Consider the following 18,810-nt stretch of genomic DNA (forward strand, 5'->3'; position numbering starts at 1 on the left):
GCATCACCAGGTGACAGATTCATGCAGTGCCACACTGAACATGGCAGAAACACTGCGCTGCTCAAATATCAGTGAATTTTAAGTGTTTAGAGCTTCCAGGGGGCAAAGCCTGGAATATGGGTCTGAGCTCAGACTGATGAGAAGCCAAATCATCAGTGTAAGAACACTGGGAAAAAATAAAAATAAAATCACCATCAGCCATCCTCCTCCTTTCTTATCCTAAAAACTCTCCACAGAGGAGCCAGAGAAGTGTTTGTGCCAGGTGTGAAGGAGGGAGCTTTGCCAGCCTTGTGCCACCCACCAGGTCAGTCCTTTGCCTAAACTTGTGGAGTTCCATCTCCTGCTCAAGCCAAATCTCTGTCCTAGCTGGTTTGCTCATCTCTCCTTGCCATTTGTGCTCCCAGTGAGTGAGTGCCAGTGTTAGTGAAGCATTTCTTGTTTCCTCTCCAGGCAAACCTGACTGTGGAGATGATCTTCTGGAGAGTCCTGGGATCTGCAGCAGTTCTGCTGTTCAGTGTTAACCAGGAATAAACAGCGCCAGGTTTTTATAGCACAAACAGCTGCTAGAATTATTCACTTCTCCTTTCTTAAAAAGAAGAGTAATAACATATGAAATGGATTTTATCTGCTTTAGGGATAGAATTAATATCATTTTCCTATGCTTGTCTCTTTTTTGGAACTGCTTTACATAACATTTCCTAGAAACACTCTCCATATGCACACCCAGCTCTCCACACCAGTAAGACATTTCAGCTGGGCTGACTGGGATGCAGGGGCAGGAGGGACCCATTCCCACACATTTGTTAGCACCAATAACACCAAGATGGCTGTGGCTGGGCCAGGTGAATCCCTCCAAAGCAGCAGGACAGCTCCCATCGGACTGCCTTGCTCAGAGTGGGTCTGCAGAGATCACCTTCAGCACACAAAACACACACACACCTCCGTTTGGAAAGGCCTCATTGAGCATCTGGTGTGGTGTGTCAGATTCCATTTGAGATACTGGGCTCCAGAGAGCAGCGGGAGAAAACAACACACTCCAGAGTCCGTGTGTAACATGAGGAGTTAATCCCACACAGGCATTCATCTTTTCAAAGCACATATTCCTGACAGTTTTGGAAAGCAAACTTACAATTTCCATAATGTTTGAAAACACACAGACACTTTCTCTCAGTGTCACAACGTCTTGAACTTCTGAGACCCTTTTCATGACACCATAAACTTCTCCTTGGAAGCACAGTATGATGTCAGAGGATGTAACAGTACAAGAGGTGAAGAGGAAAGCTGTGGGAGCATTCAAATAACTTTTTCTGGCCTAAAAAAGAAATAAAATAAAAACTGGAGTTTGATCCAAGAACATTTTGTTCATTTGCTATACAGGGGTGCCTTTTGTATGAGCACAGACTGTTTTGTGGTCTCTGGTCCTCTGTAGTCACCATGAAACAGAAAATATACAATGAAGCTAGTGATGTGTTATCATCTGAGATTTCTATGAATGCTATTTCTGTCTTATGTTCACAGAGAACTGCTGGTCAAATGTTCATCCACTACAACTTGATAAAAACAGGGGTTTAAAGAATTATCACAGATATTTATAGCTGATTTTCTTTTCTCTCTTTTATCTCATCTGCACTGTTGGCACAATAACGCTCATTAGTGTTCAGGTTTAAGTGAATCATCCAAAATAGCTTTTTAATTTTTTTTTTTAAAAAGCTGCTTGTTTCTCACACATTCATCAGGGTTAAAAATATCCATATTTTTAATAAATACATACCCTTTGATATCATCCAGGTGAGCCAAACAAGTTTTACACAAGCACAACTGAGCTGCTGTATCTGTCACCTTCAGGTTTGACTTGTGCCATGGTTCCAACAGAGATTTAATGAACAAGTCAAATTTGATGCAAACTTTCAGAAGTTTCACAGCTCTAATCAGCAAAATAGAAGTGTGCTAGATAATTACTGGAGTGTTATGCTGATATTTCTCTCTGTAATCCCCCAGATGAAAGAACCAGATTTCACGAGAACAGTCTTTATTTTTAATACCACACGCAAAAATAGACATTATAGCTCCTGATGTTAATGAACACTGGACTGTTCACACCTCCAGCCCTGCTCACCCCTGTGAAATGCTTCTCTCACATGACCACAGTGGCTGTCACCAGGATCAGGCTCAGGGCTAACAACATTCACATCTTCCTCTGCCCTCCTTCAGATCTCCACTTTCTCCTTTCCATTTATCTATTCCACACCCATCAGCCTCCATCCTCTGTTTCATCCCAGCCTTTTCTGCTGGAAATCATCAGCTTAGAGATCAACAGCTCACAAATTGCACCTCAGAAAAGGACTGCTACCCACTCAGAGAGGGCACTGAGAGAGAAAATCATACCCATCACTGGGAGTAGCCTCCATTAAATTAAATTGGAAGTAGAAATTGTGTGGGGCTGGGATTGGCTTCAGACCTGCTCTGGTGAGGCTGAAGCTGTGAATGTTTGTACATGTGCAGGATGGAGCCTGTCACCGGTTGTCAGGGCCTTCTACTTGTTTCAATTACTGCAAGCCCCAAAGTTACAAATATAATTTTAAATCTGGGGCAAAACCACTTCTCTCTGTCCATATGACAAACAGAATAGCTGCCTAAAGACTACTGAAAAATATCCTCCAGATGACTGCCACTTCAGTAGATTTATTGGCCTCCAGACACAAGGTACCACTGGTAACAGTATTGAACAACCTTAAAAAGAGCTGATGTTATTTTTTTACTCAGTTTAACCTTGAAGCTTTTCACAGACTCACCAAAAACAAAGCCCCAGAGGCAGTGAAAACATTTTGGACACTTTAGCATGAGGTCTTCAAAAAAGACTGAGCACGTCAGCTCCACCAACTACCTTCCATTGTGTCACTACATTGATATTCACACCTACACAACCACACAAACACTGCTGATTAAAAAATTAAGTACAACTGAAACAAAAACAAACATCTCATGGGGAATGTGTGGACTTCAGCGTTACAAAAAAAATGCCTCCATATGCCCAAGGAAGAAAAGGAGAGAACAGATGGCTTTCTTGCTTTGTCTTCATGCTGCTTTCATACTTCTACAACTTCATGCTTTGGGTTAATATTTTAATCCAAACTCAGTGATTAACAATGGAGACAGACAGGGGATTGTGTTTCACTCTATAATTAGGCAGACACAATGAGGTGACTTCTCAGCAAGGTACAGAGGGATATAAAGTGCCTGTAGCTCCATTAGTGATATTCCCAATGCACAAGGGAATAACTTTTATTCCACTACAGGCAATAGAGATGAGATTTTAAAAACCCTCAGACAGACAGAACCCAGGGTTTGCAGGGTTATTAGTGAAACAAAATACACGAGGCAAGGCTTAACTCTTCCATAACTTCAAGCAGGAGCTGGTCCCGTGGAACAGAACATGTCAGGAGAGCCAGTGACTGACTGCTGGGGAATCCCACATGGAAAACCAGTGAAACAGCTCTGGGAAGGGCACCAGGATCTGCAAACAGGGCACACCGCAGGGCCTGACCTGCTGAGATCCCTGGGCTGTGCACAGCTGGTCTGGCCACCAGCACCATGAGAACATTTTGCTTCCATGGGTTTGCTCATGACTGAGGTGCTAATGCATGGGTGGGTCAAGCAAGACCAATTTGTGGCAAAACACTTCAGACTAAGTACATAAACAGGAGGGGAAAAAAACCCCCACAAACAACAACCAACATTTGCCACAGTGATGAAACTCTTTGTGTTTCAGACCTGAAGGTAAAGCTCACATGCTTGTATGACCTGATTCAAGACACTTGGAACCCTCAAGAGTGACCACCCTGGTCACCTGAACTCAGTTTAAAAACTGATGTGAAACCAGGACATAGAAAACCACCTGTAAAAGGGTCTGCAAGACTCTGGTCCCATCAGAGTGCCCACAGAGATGCTGGGGCAGTGTCTTGGGAAGCCAGGCATGCACCTCATCTGCTTCCCAGGACAGCTTTGCTCTTTAACAGCTCATGTTTATGAATGATAGGGAAATTATGGGAAGTTCATTATTGAAAAGACAAAAAAAAAAAACAACACATAGGAGATGCCAAAAATAACAGGAGATGCCTTGTGTGCAATGGAAGTAGCATGAGCCCAGGACCTGAACAGCCTGGACTGGGTGGATTCGAGGAGCAGGACCAGATCTGATGATTCAACTCCTCCAATAAACCTCTCTCTGCTCTATTTACAGCAGGACAGAGACCTCTCACGTCCTGTCCTCTCCCCTCCTGGAAGCCCAGGGATTGCCACAGTGGCTGACTGGTGGCCAAGACGTTTAATGACCTGCTGTCAGCAGGAGCTGCTGCTCAGGGCTACAGAGGCCAAGCACAGCAGCTCCATGCAGGAGGAAAGGCTCCTCCATGATCTCTCTTGCCTTTTGGGATTGGTTTATGGCTTCAGGAGCAGCAGGATTAGAGCCTGCCCGAGGAAGGGTTTGAAGACAAACACAACATTAAATGTAGGCTTCATGGGCACGTGCTCACATCTGAGAGGCTGCAGGGAACAGAGCATTTCCATTGTGCTGAACCACAGCTCTGGGGCTCAGGGAAGGAAGGCTGGGTCTTTCCCTGCCAGAAACACAACTCCTGTGTGAAGAACACCCATTCCTGGCCCGCACTGACAGCACAGATGCAAAGGCAGCTCTAGGTCTGACTCAGACACACAAATCTGCCTGGGAGCTGCCCGGTGCAGGAGCTGGACATCCCTGCACATACACTCTTTGCAGGAGGAGGTGACACACAGAAATATTTCAATTGGAGTGGTCTGGGGGTAGAATTTTAGGTGGCTATCACTGGCTTTAGCCAGATTTCAAGGCTCAGTCTGTGCCCTCAGGTGAGGCACGTTTTCCATAGGCTTCAATTCACCAGAAATCTGACCTGGAAACCTGGAATTGTGTGTCCACACCAGCACCAAAGTGACAAACAGCACTGGCCCAGGCAGACATAAAAGGCACCCAACTCTTACAAAACTATTCTGGACCAAGACTCCTTTTCCAGTGGTGATGGAGAGCTCTGTAAGTCAAATAAAGCAGCATATGGAAAACCCCCAGCACTGCATGTTCTCATAATTTTTGGAACACTGTAAATATTTGAGTCAGTAGATCTTAATCCATAAACACAGCTGGACTCAAGAAACAATGATGGTAACTTATTATAATTTAAACAATTGTGTAACAAAACAAACCAATGATAATCACTTTGGTTTCCTAAGGACAATAGGCCCAACCTTTGCACAAAGTTAACATGATGGTACATGTAATTACATAAAAAATAAACTTACATATGCTAAGATAAATTATTCTCAGCTTTTAAAGAGCACTGTGGAGGGACAACAGTGGAAGAGCAAAGCTGTGTGGTGCAAAGCCAGCATTTCATATAATGTACAGAGCTGGGATGGTCACTGCCAAAGGACATCCCCCTTCCCTGCTATCCTCTTCCAGGCCACATTAGTTTAATTGCTTTATGACCAGGAACATCATTCCCCCAAGCTCACCCTCAATGTAAGCCCTGGTGCACAAAGTTTACACACAAAGCACCAGTGGCTGATCTCTGCTGTGATTAAAGAGAGGAACATTCGTCCAAACTGCATCAGAACAGAGCTGGGCACTCATCTCACGTTTTATATAAGTTAAATGGGGCTTAAGTTCTTTCCTGAAAGTTCAAATAAGTTCACTTCCTTCTTATTTCTGCTTTGCATTTTCACAAGTGTTTGCATTCAGCAATAAAACCTAGAGACAGAAGTAAACACAATATGGTTCAAATCCATTTCAGAATTGTTCTAAGCAGGGTGCTGTTCTCAAGTTTTTACTAGACAAGTAAAGTGGATTTGTCTACCACCAAAACACGTAGTCAAGACAAAAAGTACTCAAAAACAAAATAGGATTTAAAAGCACACACGTTTTATAAGCAAGATCATGATTATGGCCATAAATTCTTTATGACTTGGCTACATCAACACACATGCAAAAAAAAAAAAAATCCAGCTTTCATATTTTACACCCAATAATCAAGAGATAAGATTCCTGCCCAAACCTTTAAAATCCAGAGTTCAAGTGAAAACTTCAAGTAAGGCTGAAGTTCTTTAGTCAAGCATGATAAAAATTTCATATTCCATAACAGCAGCAGCCACACCAGAATCTGGCCCCCTCAGAAACCAGCTAAGCCTCTACACCAATAATATAGAAATACTCTGGGCCACAGCTTCCAGCTCCTGAAGTCACCAGTGCCATGTAAAATGAGAAAGCTGACATCTGAATTAATTCCTTATACCAGGAAAATCCCTACTTCTAAAATTGCCAGTTCAAAAACGACCACATGAACAGCACAGGGTATTTTCCAGCTCCCTCCCTTGCAAGGAGACAGATGAGCCATATTAACTACAGCTTACCAAAAAAAAAAAAAAAAAAAGAATTGAGTATGGAAAACGTCAGCTCCTCAGAACAAGTCTGGCAAAGTTATAATCAACTAAAATCAGGTTCTTATAATAGGAACTGACAGGGAAATTCTAGCTACTTGTGCTGCTTAGAAAGCTTCACATTGTCTGGCCAAGGGATGAAGCTGTAAAGTTGAGATCAAGTTCTGTGCTAGAACTTCCCCAGCTTTTCAGAGAATTTTGATAAAGGAGGTCAGTTTGGTTAAGGTGAAAGTGTACATAAACCTCAGAGAAATAAATAAATAAAATATCTAAAACTAGAACTACTGCCTGTGCTTGACTTGATTATAGAGGAACATTCCTTTAAAAAAGGGAACAGCAAATCTAGAACAAGGACCACATGGATCCAGAGGCTGTTTTCAGGGTACTAACAGGCATTTGTGCAAGTTCCTAAATGGAAAACCATTCATTGCTGATGCCACCCTTCAAATGATGGGACATTTTTTGCCTTCTGTGGTTTTGCCATCCTATTTCCTCAGGGGTGCCAGGCAGGTAAACAGAATTCCACTTAACTCCCCGCAGCTTAAAAAGTTCACCAGAAATAACCTAAAGCTTGTCCATTAGAGATGAATGTTTAGCATTAGCCACCTAAATCCCAATTTAGGAGCTGTAATATAGAATCTGTTTTTTAAAAGTGTTTATTTAAAGTATTTTATGCTCCACAGTGTTCTTCTGTAAGGCACTCAAGGGGAGGGCAGAGAAGGGGGACAAGGGGCTATGGGCATTTATTGTCCCCCAGGATTCAGCCACTTGCATGGCAGCAGGACTGGCTAGAGAACAGCAATTCTGCTCCCCTAAATCCTCCAATATTTTAAAATTCATCTTCACATCACCAGTGCAGAAGCAGGAGAACCATTCTGCAGGAGATTTAGGGAGAGGCAAGGGTGATTGCAATGGCTGAAAACAGAGGCTTCAATCAGACAAGGAATTTCCTCCTGTCCACCTTCCGAAGCCAACAACTGCCCCAGGGCTGCCCCAAACCTGAGGAAACCTCTCCTGGTGAGGATTTCAGGAAAACTTGCTACTCCAACTGGCTGAATTGTTTCCAAACCCAGGAGACTTCAAGCAGTAAATGATGTTTTAATTTAAGCATTCTTGGCCATCTCCATTTAAGGAACACAAGCAGATTTCCCAGTTCGGAAGCTCACTGATGGAAGGTGGGACCTGTCAGGAAGCCAGCACATCTCCAGCACTGCCACCACCAACAAGAACTTGGATGCAGCAACATTTTCTCATAATTTTCTTCACAGCAGATCTGTGGTGAGGGCTCCAGGGAAAAGAAAGGAAGTTGCTGGAATGTTGAGAGTGGGAATGTCAGAAGCACTCACCCTACACCCACTGGGGTCAGAGGCAGGAGAGTGGGCCAAAACTTGCAAAAAATGTTTGCCTTATTTGTATCAATTTCTGCAGTCAGGAGGCTGGGGAGTGATCAAAGGATGTCTCCTCAGCAGGCAAACATGGCTCTGGTGGAAATCCCATCCCTGGGAAATCCCATCCAGGGCAGGGATGGCTCCAGACCACCTCGGCACAGGTCTGCATTCCATGCCCCACCTTAGACCCCTTCACTGGTCACTGCAGGGGCAAAATCTCCTCCCAAAGGATCTTCCTCATGGTCAGGACATGCACACCTACCCCATGCCTCTTATCTCTCCCAGGACCCCAACACTACCAGCACCCAGCACAAGTGAAATGCCAAAAACTGAATTAATGCAGATATGTAATTAACTCATCCTTCTGCCATGCAAAAAATTAACATTTTTCTGAATCTATACCATCAGCACTGATCCAGTTTTAAGTGTCCAGGCATAAAGCAATGGGGATGTTGCTATTGTCTTCAGTAGGATCAGATTTAGGCCAAGACTAGAATTCAAACAAGAGTTAATTGGGCTACATTAGGCTCAAAGTACTCTCAAGTCAACTGTTCATCACTCTGTGGTTTAAATGTTTAGTTGCCTAAACCCATAGACATTGCAAATTGCAAACACTTCCAGCTGACCCTAACTTTTGGCTTCTTCCTTTTCACGTCTTGTACTTCTCCTTATTTAGTCTTCCCTCATTATTATTTCTGTAAATTATTCACATCAGGAGTAGTAAGCCACAAAAAAAAAAAAAAAGTACTTAAATAGCTGCTTATGTTACAGGCCAGAATCCCTCAGAATTTTCAAATCTGTTAAATGACTGATTGCTGGGTCTCTTATTTGTTATTTCCAGAGTGCACTCACACAGCAGCCCAGGCAAACCAAGCTTGGGAAGTGGGAGAGCATTCGTTTTTCACTGAAAACAATCCAAAGCAAAACCTAGCAAAAAGAAACATTGCAACTTGAAAATCTGTAATGGTGCATTGTCTCAAGTCAGTCAGATAATCAGATGCCATTAAGAAATAAAGTGAGAAGGAAACAATGCAGGAAAATCTGAAAATCTCAGGCTGGGTAGCTGAGAAGAAGCACACTTCCAACTCACACTCAGGATTGTATGTGCAACAATTTCTCCATATTTCTGTGTTTAAATGGATCAGTAAACCAGAGTGAGGAGTGTGGTGATCTACAACTGTAGGACCTCAAAATCCTGCTTTGGGATTTCACCTCTGCTTAGCTGAGCTTTGATCTCACACACAGCTTTTGTTTGCAGCAAACCTTAACAAGGCTGAAGTGGACCATGGATTTAGGAATTCATTTGTATTTTATGCTCTGAATTCTTACAGGTGCTTTGACCATGATTTCCACAAGAGCGGGTTTGGGAAGGCTGCTGTTCCCAACAGGATGGTCCAACACGAGGAGGGTACAAATGGGATCCCAAATGGGAATTCCATCTCCTGCTTCCCTTGAGTCACATGGACCTGACAAATGTCAGTCAGTCAGGCCCCTCTAAGGCTGGAGTGGCATCAGCTGCCAGGATGTGGCCACCGCAGCAGCCACACATCCTCCCCATTGAATTCTAAGAATAATTCATTGGATAGGACTGCTGAGCTAAAATCAAAGGGATGCCCAGTCCCCCAGAGGCAATGATGGGATGTGATGGGATAACAGTGCAGTGGAAGCTCCAATACCCAGCAGGACTGTGCTCTGACTTTGAAGGGCTCCCTCCCCTTAATGCTTATTCCAAAATGATTTGCAGATTTTTATGGAAGTGCATTGGGGAGGAAAAATTAAGCATTACCAAAGGAGGGGGAAAAAAATAAAGTGAAAATACATTTTCAGTTAAATTTTGAAAAGTCAATGAGACAACAAAATATGGGAAAGTTGTTCCAGATGGCAAGAACATACTTGAGGAATTTCATTTAATCACATTCGTGCAAGATGTTTTGATTTGGATGACATATATCAATTGCATACTTAAATTAACAGCCCTTCCTACTGCAGCAAATGGAAAGCTCCCAGGAGCAGGAAGGGGTCTCAGTGCTTTCAGTTCAAGAGCAAGCACAGCCTGGATGGGGCTGAGAGCCTTTTTGTTGTTTTCTTGAGGAAAAAAATCAATGGTTCCTCTTGACACAGCAAGGAAGCGTCCACTCGGAGCAGCCTTGGGGCCACCTGGGTCTTCAGTTCTTGCTCCAATGAGCTGTCCCAAGACAATTCCCATGCACCAGAGAGGTGGGATGGCCAGATCCCAATGCCTTGGAAAGAATTTGGTGGGCTGAGAGCAAGAGGGAATCCCAGACAAGTATGGAAGTGTCACCTCCTGTAATCTGATTCACCTTGAACCAGCTCTCAGTGCTCCATCCCAAAGGAATTCTCCAGAGGTGGCACCAGGGCAGCCCAAGGCACCAGGTCTCCTCAAACAGACAGGGAGGGTGTGCAGGGCCCCTCCAGACCTCTTGGAAAGCTCAAACAAAACACTGAGGTTCCACTTGGAAGGGAAATTTCATTCTCCACACAAGTTTTCCTCATCCTTCTGTTATTTAACCCATTTTTCAGAAAAAAACTAATGGTCCCAAGATGACCATTTCAATACACACACATATATTAATAGATATAGATGATATATATATATACACACTGGTGAGGCTTCAAAGGTCCTACTTGCCTTAATAATTTATATAAGACAAGGAAGGAACACAAGTAAGACAACCCAACATATGAACAGAATCACAATTCTAGCACAGATTTTCTACAGTTATTAAAAAAATAAAAATCTATCATTGAGGCTATAGCACCCCTCAAACAGAGAATCAAACACAGATTAATTATTTACCAGTGATTTCTCATCAGGACTTGAAATTCAGTTTACACCTATAGCGCACATCACAAAGCTTTTTGGGATGTGGAGAATTTCAGTCCCATCCCAAGCACTGCAGATCTACAGATACAAAACTGTCTTTTTTTTTTTTTTTTTTTGCACAGCTTCTTCCTGCAGCTGTGCTCTGGAGGGAGCCATACATACACATACAGGTATGTATATTAGTTATTGCTAAAATAACTGCACTAAGGCCCTTTGTTTGGCGACTGTCTACTTCTGAGGAGTGAAACATGAGGAGCTGGAGCTTGCCAGCTGCACATTTCACTTTCTCATCTCCCCAAACAGAGATTGAGAATAGCCTGTTTATCAGATGTGTATCTAACTCCTATCCCACCGTGGGGTCTAAAAAGGAATTTCCAGCCTTACAAATGTGCCCCTGGTGGGGCGTTACCGTCTGCTCTGATCACTGCAAAGGGTCCCTCTCCCTTCTCCAGTCCCAAACCCACTGAGGCAGCTCTTTAATGACTATAAAACCAAAGGCAAGAGGCTTTCTTAACTTAATTTATACACAAATACATTACCAATTAAAAGGTAACTGTGAAAAATAAAGCTGATAATTGAAAGCCTTCTGCAAACCTGAACTGTAGCATTGCTACCATGACATTACAATTATTAGTTAATCTACCCCCTAATTTGTCTCAATTTGCATTGGCAGGCTAGAAGCTGCTGTCTATATGATTTCTCATTGAAAACTGTGGTAGAAAAGAAAAGAAAGGGGGAGTTTCTTCCCACAACCCACCCACTCTGTGCATAATCTTTTCCCTCTTCTCTCCAGCACCACTGTAAATCTGGAATCCATCTCCATTAAGACAAGAGGAATTATACTCCAGATCCACTAGGAGAGCAGAATTTGGCTTAATACCCCCTGAAATACACCAAACTCATGCATTGAAAAATGCCCTTTCATTGCCCCAGCCTGCTGCCCGCGGTCCTGTTGCACTGCCAGGTCTGGCACAGGGAATTTGCAGGAAACTCCTTCACTTCTTTTACATCTCCATCCCTGTTTGCAGAGGGTTTGATCAGTCCATAAATTCCCTGATTTTTTTCCTCTTGCCACTCAAAGCAGCAGAGGCAGATCCCCACTGGATGGAACAACTTGGAACATCTGTGCATCCCAAACACAGAGGGTAAAGAGGAGCTCAGGGCAGGATTCCACAATTGGGAGCACCCTCCTTGGGTTTATTTCCATGGACATCTCCTTCCTCCAGGAGTCAACTGCTCTGCCCCCACACCTGTCCAGCCAGATGTTGGACAGCAGCAATTCAAGCCATTAGAAAGTCATTTTTAAAGTCTATTTGCTTCAAAATAAGGCAGGAAGACAAAAATTGGTTAAGATAATCCTTTCCAACTAGCTCAAGACTTTGACAAAATACATCTTGCCTTTCCAGGAATTATATTTACTTATCTGCACAAGACTTGCAATACCCCCTATTTTTCAAATCAAGTTCCATTTTGCTCCCTTCTACAAGCTGAAACCCACCATTATCTAAAAAAACAAGGACAAATTGTACAACTCACAGCAAGCATTTGCCAAAATGTTAGCCCTCAGCACTTCTTTTTAAACAAACATGAGGAAATAAGATGACCTTTAAATCGCCTCTTGACATGTACTAAATCTACAGAAATTAGGAGGATTCTCTGGAAAGAGCTGTATAATTTTAGTACTCAGTGTATTTTTAGCTAGGAATATTTTGTATACAAAAGAATGCTGCGTGCAGTAACACTTGAGGGATTTTAGGGAGCTTTGAAAGGCTGGAGTTTAGGTTAAAGGGAAGTAGAAGTGGAAGGTGGATGGCCTGAAGAAAGCAGAAAACACCCACCATGAGCTGATCAAAACTTGCACCATCTGGTCAATACATTTTTATTGCCCCCATCATCTTATCCTGCAGAGTTTGGGGATTGCATTAGTAAATAAATTCCTTTTTCACCCACCCCCTTGTGCTCCTGAGACACGGAACATGCAGGGCAGGTGAGCAGAGTCTGAGCTGCAGCTGCACAGGTGGCTTGGAGAGGGCAGCAGAACTGGGATGAGCTCAGTCACCCCTTTTTCCAGTGAGATGATTTCTGTAACCACAGGGGGGTGAGTGGCAGAAGAACAAGTGTCCCAGGAGCTGGGGATGCTGACAGGAAGGAAAACAGGCAGTGGATCTGCTGCCTGGTGAGATATTTGAGACACCTGTGGCAGGGACAGGCTGAGGTACCCACACATGCAGCAGAGACCTTTGCAGTTTGTCTCAGATTTATTTCATTGGGAAGGGAAGGATTGCAGCTCAACCTGAGCACTTGGAGCACTCGTTTTCCTGTATCCCTGGTGGGTCACAGCACCTCTGAGCTGTTTGAGAAGGGTGTAAAGGGGCATCTTGTACCACAACCCAGGACACAGTGGTGGAAAAACCTCCTGGAATTCCCCACAAAAGAGAGATGAGACCTGGATCCAGCACATTCTTGCAGCCAGCCATATCCACTTCCCCACATTCTGCCAGCTCAGACTGAAGCAGGCAGGCTTAAGAGCACCCCTAAATCAGAGACACAGGCACTGCAAGCCTGAAGGAAGACAGGCAAGGACAGAGTAGAACACAAGGAGAATTTGAAAGTGTCCACATCTCCCAGACCATGACAACAATTCTGGAGAACTAAGGGGCACAGCGAGCAACTTTCCAGCTCATATCACTCAAGCCCAGCACTGTGAAGACCAAGGCAGATGCAAAAAAAAGTGTTAGACACCATATATTGAATATATAATTCTTAACGGTGAGAAATTAAGAGCTGCCAACACATTTCTCCTATTTCTCACTCACACATGCATTCACCCCCTGCAAAACTCACTCTGACAAAGCTCTCAGAGTTTGGAGAGACAGGCTGGGCTGGCATTTGCTCTTTACTAATGCCAGGAATTGCTCTGCTCAGCCTTCCCAGAGCAGAAGTGCTGACATACAGGTTTAGTAATGCCCAATCCAGCCAGCGGCAGCTACAAGCTCAGTGTCTGTTTTCCTCCCTCTCCTCAGTGCAACCCCTATTAACAAACACCAGCAGCTCCCAGCTACTCCCTGCACTGCTTTCTGTGGATGCTCCCATGGAATTCCTCTGCCCTGTGCACTGCACACAGGAATTTCACTTCATAGCAGATATTTTGAGTAGGTTACTGCAGTGGGCAAACTGTACAGGTAAAAAAAAATCAGGAAAAAATAAACAGGAAAGCAAGGATTTAAATACACTCGACCTGATGTCCCAGGCTGTTGCAGCATTTGTCACAGTTGAGATGGGCAGGATACACAAAGCACCACCAAACAACAGCAGAAGGCTTCAAGCAAGACACACATCACTTCAGAAGGCTGCAAGAACTGCCCTTCTTGTCCCTCAGCCCAGCCTTTTATCCCCTCATGTTGATCCATTGCACCTGTGTGCCCTCTGCTCCCTTTGGTGGTTGCTCAGCACACCTGGGCGCTCATGGCTCGTTGCTGTCAGTGCTGCTCGCCTGCTGCTCACAGCTGTGCTCAACTGGGGATGGGGCTGGGCCAGCCCCACCCCAATCACCACAAACCCTGTGCCTACACCAGGCCTGCAGTGTGCAAAGTTTCACTGAAATAAACCCTCCAGGCACAATGGCAGAGTGTCACATCTCCGGTTTTGCCCTGCAGGATGGCAAATGCCATCCCAAGGACTCCCATTCCAGACCAGAGCCAGCTCTCTGAGCAAGCAGTGCCTCTTCAAGAGGCATCCATGATGAACACAGGGTGAATTAAGGCAGGGAATGTTTTCCTTGTTCGTTCAGGATGCTCTGAGAGCCCCGTGGTGCCCCAGCTGGTCACTGCTGCTCCTGTTTGGCCGAGCAGCAGAACATGCCCAGCTCCAGTGGTTATGAGTAAGTGAGGATGGAGCACTGCTGGTGACAGCAGCTTCCCAGAAATGATCCCCAGTACACACAAGTTCTTTAGAGCTTCCCAAATGTGTATACACATCTATAAACCTCATTTGAGGCTTTCATCTGAAATGAGATTTGTTTTCCTGATCCTTTTGATAGCCTCCTGTGGACAGGAGATGTACAGAAGCTGCTGCTGAACACAAGCTGTGCCTGTTGCACATATTTAAGGGCTGCAAATTGTATTTAAGGGTTCCTTAGCCAAATATTTCCACCCATGAGGTGATGTGTTTACACACCCTGTGGTTCAGGACCAGCAGTTGCTTGTGATAGACTGTGCCTCTCATGTTTGGAGCCTCACAAGCCACATGCTGGGAATCAGGTAGCCTCAAACTGTTTGACTTCACTCACAAACACAGCTCCAGATGTGGAACAGCATCATCCTCCCTTTTTAGAGATGACTTCCCCCATGATTCCCCTTCTGCCCTGCCTAGAAATCTGAAAACTCAAGTTAGCAGAGGAACAGTCAGGAAATAGAAGAAATTATATACCTTGCACAGTATGGAATACATTTGAATGAATCAGGGAAAAAGCTACCAAAATAACTACAAAACTTTCAGTTCTCTGGAAAAAAAAAAGGGTTTTATTTTTCAGCACATAGGGGTGAACCAACACATTCCTATGCACAGGGATGCCCAGAGAAGGAAGTGTATAAATTTAAACTGATTTTGCCATCCCAGCCCTTCTATTTCTATGTCTTTAGTGAGGCAGAGCAAGAGGCATTCAGCTGGTACATATTGTGGTACATTCAGAAGGAGAAGAATTCTCTTCTGCTAAGTAGTCATTGTTTCCACAGCAAGGTGCTCTTCCTTTCCATCCTCTGCACCAAAGTGTTTCCTCAGGGAAGGGTTGGGTGCAGGAAACTCTGCAGATACTCAGATCCTGGGTAAAGCACTCACCCAGAGTATTTAACCACACTTCAGTTCTGAGACAGAGCTGACACCGGCCCCAGGAGATTTGTCTGACCCTCCAGAGTTCATCTCCATCATGTTTTCCCCCATCCTCTTTTCCTGCCTGAGCACACTTCTGGGCAGGCCACAGCTCTGCCCTGTCAGCCATGCTGGTGAGTGAACATCAGTGCTGAGGAAAATTCCCCCTCCAGCCATCCAGGAGCTGCTCAGTCTTTTAAAGTCAGCCAGAACCTGCCAGCTTCTGAAACCCCAGAGTTCAACCACCAGCGGGTCCTTATCACCTCACCCAAATGCCCAAAAAACCCAACATTTCTGACTCTATTTTCTGACTTTATTTGATACAGATCTTGGCACTCAATGCTCCTTAAATAATGCTGCTTCAGAGACTTGCAGAAATATCCTGTGGTTTAAAAATCAGTGTTTACCTAAACACTGGAGTGTGGTGTCCATCACACACCTCAATTGCTTAGAAAGACTGGAGATACCAACCAAAAAAAAAATGGTAATAGGCACGAGAAAGGATGCTAAGAAATTGATTCAGGGAAGGCAGGAGCTTGGAGCACACCCTGGAATTGTGGCTGAGCACTGAGGGCTCCTTCAGAACGGGCTCAGTCCCTGTGGTGCTGAAAGATGCTCAGCTCCACACCAAGAGTCCCTGAGTGTTGATTTTCCTGGGGTCCCCGGGACCAGGTGAGAGTTAAGGAATCTGACTCTGTGTTCTAAGAAGGCTGATAATATAATATAATATAATATAATATAATATAATATAATATAATATAATATAATATAATATAATATAATATAATATAATATAATATAATATAATATAATATAATATAATATAATATAATATAATATAATATAATATAATATAATATAATATAATATAATATTAAAACTATACTAAAGAAAAAAAAAGGATCAGAAGGCTTAACAAGAATGATAATGAAAACTCATGAGTCCTGAGTCTGACACAGCTGATGGTGATTGGTCATTAAGTAAAAACAATTCACATGAAACCAATCAGACATGCACCTGTTGGTAAACAATGTCCAGCCCCATTCCAAAGCAGCAAAACAGGGAGAAGCAAATGAGATAATATTGTTTTTGCTCATCTTCCCAGGAAAAGAAATCCTGGCAAAGGGATTTTTCAGAAAATGTGACAGTGACACCTGAGTGGCAGAACAGACCAAGCTCAGCTCCTGAACTCCTGCAGCAAGCACAGAGCATGCCAGGAGGAGCTGCTGGCAAGGCCAGAAATGTGGGGATGAGTTTCTGAGCCCATCTGCAGGCACCCCAGCAGGGACAGGGCCATGCCCCAGGTAATGGATGGCAGCCCAGCTGCCCCAGACGAGGGAGTTTCCCTTTGTGCACCAGCCCCTGAGTTCATCCAGCAGCATCTGGCAGTGATGCTCTTGTTAAGGCTGCTATTTATAAAGCCTGATTGTTCCTTCAGGGACAGCTCTTGGCACAGAAGGCCTCAGGAGAGCTGCAGTGATCTGGTTAACAAAACAACCAGCAAGCTGGGAAATCAAGTCTGCTTTTGATTTATAACCCAGCAAACTAAAATTACGATTTGCCAGGCTCGTTTTGGCACTCTCATAATTCAACTATAGTTCTGATTATTTTTGAAAAAATAATAATTAAAAACCCACGGAGTTTAATTACCGTAATTATGGGAATACTCAGAGTGAATAGGACATGAAAATAACGAGGCAAACGTGTGCAGCTCCAATTCCACCAATTAACAGGATGTTAAGTTTGTGAGACAAGTCTTAGCAGGGAAAAAACTTCTCCACTGGCACCGAGGCAGCAGAAGGGACAAACCCACCTCGTGTCTAGGTTTTATCACAAACCTATTGCACCCTCTTGTGCCACAGCGTCAGAATTACTTTGTCTTGGCTGGAAATGAATTGCTCTGCAGCACTTGACCTTCAAATCCACCCTCCTGCAGCAGAACTTGGGGAAAACGTGCGGTGGTGTAGCAGCCACACGTTAAAGGCTGTAAGGGGTGAGCTGGTTTTCTGTGCAAGAGGGAATCTTGCTGACTTCCAGGCTTTTGGGGATTCCCTGCGTGTCTGCTTTGCATGTGTCACCTCAGGACTTTGTGGGAAAATGACAAGTTGGATCTGAGTCAGCAGTGCCCTGGAGCCAGGAGGGAATCCCTGTCCTGGGGCCATCAGGGACAGCATCACTGCTCAGGCCTGGAGAGATTGTCCTGCTCTGGCCTGGGGTGGCCTCAAGTGCTGGGGGAGTTTTGGGCACTGCAGTAAAGATCTAAAGGTGTGAGAGTGTCCAAAGGAGGGGCATGGGGATGGGGAAGGGTCTGGAGGGGCTGTGAGGAGCAGCTGAGGGCTCTGGGGTTGTTCAGCTGCAGCAGAGTGAGGGCAGAGCTCCCCGGGGCTGCAGCTCCTCCCGAGGGACAGCTCCCATCTCTGCTCTGGGACAGGGACAGGAGCCAGGGCACGGCTGGGGCTGGGCCAGGGCAGCTCAGGCTGAGCTCAGGGCAAGGTTCTTCCCCCAGAGGGTGCTGGCACTGCCCAGGCTGCCCAGGGAATGGGCACGGCCCCGAGGCTGCCAGAGCTCCAGGAGCCTTTGGACAGCGCTGCCAGGGATGGACAGGGTGGGGTTGTGGGGGGGCTGGGCAGGGACAGGGGCTGGGCTGGGGGATCCCTTCAGTCCCTCCAGCTCAGGATATTCTGTGATATCAGAAACTTTGCAGAATCCCTTGGTAGATCCAGCATCCCACAAATCTGCTTGGCCAGACCTGACCTGGCCCTTTTCTGGGTTCTCTCAGAGAGTAAAGAGCTAAAAACCTACAGAAAGGATCCCTAGAAAAACCTACAAAAAGGATCCCTATAAAACATGAATATCTCATCCCCTGCTCAGGGAAGCCAAGGCAGAGGAATATATTTTTTTCCTCAGGTGCTATGTTCAGTGTCTGTGCTGCATTTTAAGCAAAGCAAGGAACAGGAGCAAGTTGGAATAAGAATAAGATCTATAGAAAACACTGTCAGAGTCAAGGCAGAGCCATCAGGGACTGTCCTGCCTAGGAAAGATCAATGAGTTCCCCTCAGTCCTCAACAAGGCAAGAGGGAACAAAACCCATTTTTTCACTCTGGTCCTGGTTGATAGGACAAGGAATAACAAGGCTAATTTGATCCATGGGAGATTAAGGTGAAATATTAGGATGACAAAAGAAATCTCCTCAATCAGTCTCTTCAGGTAGTCCCTCACTGCAAATTAAAAGCAGCTTAAGCAGGTATG

Source organism: Camarhynchus parvulus, chromosome 17 (assembly GCF_901933205.1).
Source record: "Camarhynchus parvulus chromosome 17, STF_HiC, whole genome shotgun sequence".
NCBI classification, from domain to species: Eukaryota; Metazoa; Chordata; class Aves; order Passeriformes; family Thraupidae; genus Camarhynchus; species Camarhynchus parvulus.